Below are 6743 nucleotides of genomic sequence, written 5' to 3'. Positions count from 1 at the left end.
TTGTGTGTTCAGCACTTTGCTATGATTCTGATTACTTTTTTTTTTTGCTTTAAAGAATAAATCATGTAATATATTATTTTGAAACAACCCGGCTTCGGCGTGGTGCTTTAACAGCAGGCAGGGAGTTAATGTCTAGTTTGCTGCGGTCATTGCAATATCCGGTCACTAGGTGGCGCTCGATAGTTTAAACAATGGTAGTACAGTGAACCCAGGGGATCTAATATAAAGGCTAGGATTAGAGTTCTGTTTCCTTCCCCCTCACAAAACAGGACAGGTTGTTCTAAACAACCAGCCATTTTATGGTTAATGTATATCCCTGCCTTTAAAGGTAAACTTATATTTATGGAAACCGAATTATCAAAATATCCCTAAAAATAACCCCTTACACCTGTGCAAAGCCGGCTTGCTGTGAATGCTCCAACAGCTGCTTTAAGACGAATGCTGATACCCCCCACCACCACTCTTCGGACCTCTGGTTGGGCCGTCTGTAGCACTGGGGCTGCTGGGAATGCTATACCAGGTGACCAATTTGTCCCTTGTTAATGCCCAGCGAGCTGCTGATCTACACCAAGCACCCACACCAACACCCCAATAAAAGGATTCAAAGCAGTGTTGGTTCATTAAAGGGGAAGTTAACTTTTAGTATGTTACAGAATTACCAATTCTGAGCAACTTTTCAATTGGTCTTCATTATTAATAGTTTTTGAATTATATGCCTCCTTCTTCTGACTCTTTCAATATTCAAAATGGGGCTACAATGTTATTATTGTTTTTTATAACTTATTTTCCTGTACAGGTTCTCTTCTAATCATATAGCAGTCTCTCCTTCCAACCACACCCTGGTTGCTAAGGTAATTTGGACCCTACCAACCATATAGCTGCTGAAACTCCAAACCGGAGAGCTCCTGAACAAAAAGGGGAATAATTTAAAAAAAAAAAATAATTAAAAAAAAATGAAGACCAATTGCAAATTGTCTCTGAATATTATTCTACATCGTACTAACAGTTAACGCAAAGGTGAACAATCCCTTTAAAGCACGTGAAACATAATTTTAGGAGAATCGCTTCCAGCTGGAACTCACGGACCATTCCCCATGATGATAATGTCCATGTTTATTGTTACTGAACTCGGGGGGATTGTGGGATTTGTAGTCCCAACAATAACAACTTCGCTGGGAAGGTGTGTAACATTTTTTCTCCCCCTCTCCTTCCCTCGAACACTCAAAGTAGCAAACCGCCAACCCACCAGCCTTGTGTGCCATAAAGGAGTTAATCCACGGCCGGTGAGGCCCACGCCTGGTGAAATTCCCATGCACCCCAGAGGTCAGCTGACCTAATCAGAACCCCCTCTTGTGCTATTTATTGTGGCTGCACCCAATGGCTCACTTGTTGTCTGCACCAAGCTGGAGACTTGCCAGGGTTTAGAAACCTATATGCCCTGTGGGTTATGCCAGTGTGCCCTACAGGTTATGCAGGGTACATAGGGCTGGTTATGTGCCCTGCAAATGGGACAAATGCATTTGCTGCAATGCCACTTTTGCCCAGCAGATGGTGCTGTGTATACACTGTATTGGTGCACTAATCAGCATTGTGATTCATACAAACTGGGGGTTATTAAAATAATAGATAAATTATACAAAGTATAACAATAAATACAAGGTACAGTTGCTATAAGGGTTAGACAACATGCAGCCTCAAATATTCCCTTCTCTACTTTGCTTGTTGGTGGGGTGGTGAGACTCGTAGTTCAGCAACATCTGTTTGGTCTCTATATATGAAGTTATACAGTACAATGTGCATCTCTTTGGAAGCAGTCTTTATGGACTGGCGGTGTGAATATACTGACATTGGAGCACACAAAGGGCGCCGGCCCATACCCTAGAACTGGATATTAGGGGTCCGTTATTACTATGAGCCCCTAACAACCAATGACCCCATGCCACACTTGCTGGTGGAGGAGTTGGCCCCCGACAGACCTTTGGCACAGGAGTTGTGCTGGGATGAGCAGGGCCATGGATAGATTTATGGGCCTTAGGCATTGTAGGGACCCCATTCTAAAAGGAAGGGGGGAATGCAATTTTGGGAGATACCACAACTGTTGCTGAACTACAATTCCCAGCATTCTACGGCAGCCTGAAGGCCGGGGTTTGAGGCAAATTTCTACCCTAAATCAGGGTGGGACTGGGCCAGCGGGACACCAGGAAAAGACCTGGTGGGCCCCGCTGACCCAGACCCAATACCTGTAAGTACTGTCGATGCACCGCTGCTTTTCCTCATTGCGGCAAAGTAAGTCTAGGTCGGCATTGGGGGGGCATGAACCAGCAGCCAGGGGGGCCCCTGAGTGGGTGTGGGAGCCCCTGAGGCAGTAGCTGTCCTAACACCACCTCTGAGACTAATGTAAAAGGCATGAGGTCTAGTAACCCATAGCAACCTGTCAGATGTTTATTTTTAAACAGGTGACCAATACACGATTCGTGCAGTCCAGCCGCCCATGCAGAGACTTATGGCTAATAGAAATATATGCCCTGTAGGGCCTCAAGCTAGTCCTTACATGATCCTAGAGAGGGGTCCAGGTAGATTGAGGGCGTGTCTAGGCGTAACTGGGTGTGGTCTGGACAAAAAGGGGGTGTAGCTTACATTTTCCTGGGGGTTTTTTTATTTATTTTTTTTGCAAAAGTCACATGACCAAGTGGCTGAGCCTTTGTTGACTCCAGATACAACAGTGGAATAAATAGATTTTTAACTTTTATTGCCGCTAAAAATGCAAACACGGCAGTCGTGAAGCCGCAGCGGGCAGCGTGGAAATGAAACGCAACCACAAAGAGTCCTCGGAGCTCGTTAAGTCTCTGCCTCTCCTACAATCAGATGCAGATGTTGACCTCAGCCTGCAGGAAGCAGGGGGGCTCCATTCCACAAGCCAAATGGGTCTCACATTCAGCATTAGAATATTCGGCCAATCAGAAATGATCTCATTGGCAGACATGGGCGCTCCTCTGGCGCGTTGCACCAGCGGCGGAACGTTCCAAAATGCAGCAAGGCCATTGGCCGGTGACGTTGGCATGGATACACTAAAACGGAGACCTTTTTTCGATCCCCGGTTGCCTAGACGACGCCTGGAATGTTACAGTCCCTTGCATCCACAGGGGGTGCGGGGAGTTCAGATTGTATCTGTAGCTCTTTCTACAACAGAACAAGACTATCCCAAGAGCAGGGGAAGCAACCGAAATCCATATTATTGCTATTGGGTCATTTCTGACTTTCTCCAACATTTAGTGCCGCCGTTCTACACATTCCACTGGTTTTAAAGTTATTTGTAAATGTAATTGCTATTGAAATCAGGTTCCGACTCCTGAAACAATGCAGCAGAAATCAAGTTCTCCCCCGGGCCTGTTTATCATTTGGCTTCTGCTACATTGTTTCAGGAGTCGGAGCCAGCAGTGCAGGGAATGGAAACAGACACTGTACATTTTTCAGTTCTGTGACCATTATAAAGCAGCAGAATGACTTCCTAATTATCGTAGGCGGTGCCTGGGGTGGGTATTGGCACATTAGCACTTCCTGCGCACGCGGCTATCCCAGACATTGTTCTTTATCATTGTCATGTCACGCGCCTGCTGCTTCGACACCCAGACCGTCGTGCTACTGATTCACACGCCGCGTGCAAGGAAATCACAAGACTGTTGTTCTTCTCACTGTTTCCTACAAGTAAATAACAGATCTCTGATACGGAATGTTGGCTTTGTTTGGTGGGTTCTGCCTGGTGCTTATAGCTGGGCCGGTTGCCCTCGGCACAATGGCAAGTACAGAAAGTGGTATTGGCCAGGGTAGGACTGGGGGGTGCGAGGCCCACCGGGGCTTCTCCATGGGCCCCCACAAACCCCCGTGGGGCCCTTGCAGCCAACCTCCTTACCCACTACCAGCCCCTACCCCCTGCCATGATTGGAGGAGGGAGGGCAGTGGGAGATGGGTTCTGTCCCGGTGACCCAGGGGCCCAGTCCGACCCTGCTATTGGCACCCAATCAACCCCTTGCCACCCCTGCTGTGGGATCTTTTATTTACCATCTAGGCACCCAAGTGCTACCCCCCCCTAAAGCTGCTGCCCTCGAGTGCCTCTATAGCAGGTACAGCCCTGGGCACGGGCCCTCGAGTGCCTCTATAGCAGGTACAGCCCTGGGCACGGGCCCTCGAGTGCCTCTATAGCAGGTACAGCCCTGGGCACGGGCCCTCGAGTGCCTCTATAGCAGGTACAGCCCTGGGCACGGGCCCTCGAGTGCCTCTATAGCAGGTACAGCCCTGGGCACGGGCCCTCGAGTGCCTCTATAGCAGGTACAGCCCTGGGCACGGGCCCTCGAGTGCCTCTATAGCAGGTACAGCCCTGGGCACGGGCCCTCGAGTGCCTCTATAGCAGGTACAGCCCTGGGCACGGGCCCTCGAGTGCCTCTATAGCAGGTACAGCCCTGGGCACGGGCCCTCGAGTGCCTCTATAGCAGGTACAGCCCTGGGCACGGGCCCTCGAGTGCCTCTATAGCAGGTACAGCCCTGGGCACGGGCCCTCGAGTGCCTCTATAGCAGGTACAGCCCTGGGCACGGGGCCCTCGAGTGCCTCTATAGCAGGTACAGCCCTGGGCACGGGCCCTCGAGTGCCTATATAGCAGGTACAGCCCTGGGCACGGGCCCTCGAGTGCCTCTATAGGAGGTACAGCCCTGGGCACGGCCCTCGAGTGCCTCTATAGGAGGTACAGCCCTGGGCACGGGCCCTCGAGTGCCTCTATAGCAGGTACAGCCCTGGGCATGGGCCCTCGAGTGCCTCTATAGCAGGTACAGCCCTGGGCACGGGCCCTCGAGTGCCTCTATAGCAGGTACAGCCCTGGGCACGGGCCCTCGAGTGCCTCTATAGCAGGTTCAGCCCTGGGCACGGGCCCTCGAGTGCCTCTATAGCAGGTACAGCCCTGGGCACGGGCCCTCGAGTGCCTCTATAGCAGGTACAGCCCTGGGCACGGGCCCTCGAGTGCCTCTATAGCAGGTACAGCCCTGGGCACGGGCCCTCGAGTGCCTCTATAGCAGGTACAGCCCTGGGCACGGGCCCTCGAGTGCCTCTATAGCAGGTACAGCCCTGGGCACGGGCCCTCGAGTGCCTCTATAGCAGGTACAGCCCTGGGGCACGGGCCCTTCGAGTGCCTCTATAGCAGGTACAGCCCTGGGCACGGGCCCCTCGAGTGCCTCTATAGGAGGTACAGCCGGGCACGGGCCCTCGCGTGCCTCTATAGCAGGTCAGCCCTGGCACGGGCCCTCGAGTGCCTCTATAGCAGGTACAGCCCTGGGCACGGGGCCCCTCGAGTGCCTCTATAGCAGGTACAGCCCTGGGCACGGGCCCTCGAGTGCCTCTTATAGCAGGTACAGCCCTGGGCACGGGCCCTCGAGTGCCTCTATAGGCAGGTACAGCCCTGGGCACGGGCCCTCGAGTGCCTCTATAGCAGGTACAGCCCTGGGCACGGGCCCCTCGAGTGCCTCTATAGCAGGTACAGCCCTGGGCACGGGCCCTCGAGTGCCTCTATAGCAGGTACAGCCCTGGGCACGGGCCCTCGAGTGCCTCTATAGCAGGTACAGCCCTGGGCACGGGCCCTCGAGTGCCTCTATAGCAGGTACAGCCCTGGGCACGGGCCCTCGAGTGCCTCTATAGCAGGTACAGCCCTGGGCACGGGCCCTCGCGTGCCTATATAGCAGGTACAGCCCTGGTCACGGGCCCTCGAGTGCCTCTATAGCAGGTACAGCCCTGGGCACGGGCCCTCGAGTGCCTCTATAGCAGGTACAGCCCTGGGCACGGGCCCTCGAGTGCCTCTATAGCAGGTACAGCCCTGGGCACGGGCCCTCGCGTGCCTCTATAGCAGGTACAGCCCTGGGCACGGGCCCTCGAGTGCCTCTATAGCAGGTACAGCCCTGGGCACGGGCCCTCGCGTGCCTATATAGCAGGTACAGCCCTGGGCACGGGCCCTCGAGTGCCTATATAGCAGGTACAGCCCTGGGCACGGGCCCTCGAGTGCCTATATAGCAGGTACAGCCCTTGGCACGGGCCCTCCGAGTGCCTCTATAGCAGGTACAAGCCCTGGGCACGGGCCCTCGAGTGCCTCTATAGCAGGTACAGCCCTGGGCACGGGCCCTCGAGTGCCTCTATAGCAGGTACAGCCCTGGGCACGGGCCCTCGAGTGCCTCTATAGCAGGTACGCCCTGGGCACGGGCCCTCGAGTGCCTCTATAGCAGGTACAGCCCTGGGCACGGGCCCCGAGTGCCTCTATAAGCAGGTACAGCCTGGGCAGGGGCCCTCGAGTGCCTCTATAGCAGGTACAGCCCTGGGCACGGGCCCTCGAGTGCCTCTAGAGACCCTGAGCCAGGTAGCAGCCCCTGGGCACGGGCCCTCGAGTGCCTCTATAGCAGGTACAGCCCTGGGCACGGGCCCTCGAGTGCCTCTATAGCAGGTACAGCCCTGGGCAACGGGCCCTCGAGTGCCTCTATAGCAGGTACAGCCCTGGGCACGGGCCCTCGAGTGCCTCTATAGCAGGTACAGCCCTGGGCACGGGCCCTCGAGTGCCTCTATAGCAGGTACAGCCCTGGCACGGGCCCTCGAGTGCCTCTATAGCAGGTACAGCCCTGGGCACGGGCCCTCGAGTGCCTCTATAGCAGGTACAGCCCTGGGCACGGGCCCTCGAGTGCCTCTATAGCAGGTACAGCCCTGGGCACGGGCCCTC

This window comes from Xenopus tropicalis, chromosome 9 (assembly GCF_000004195.4).
Source record: "Xenopus tropicalis strain Nigerian chromosome 9, UCB_Xtro_10.0, whole genome shotgun sequence".
In the NCBI taxonomy this organism is placed as follows: domain Eukaryota; kingdom Metazoa; phylum Chordata; class Amphibia; order Anura; family Pipidae; genus Xenopus; species Xenopus tropicalis.
Note: the sequence above shows the minus strand (reverse complement) of the source record.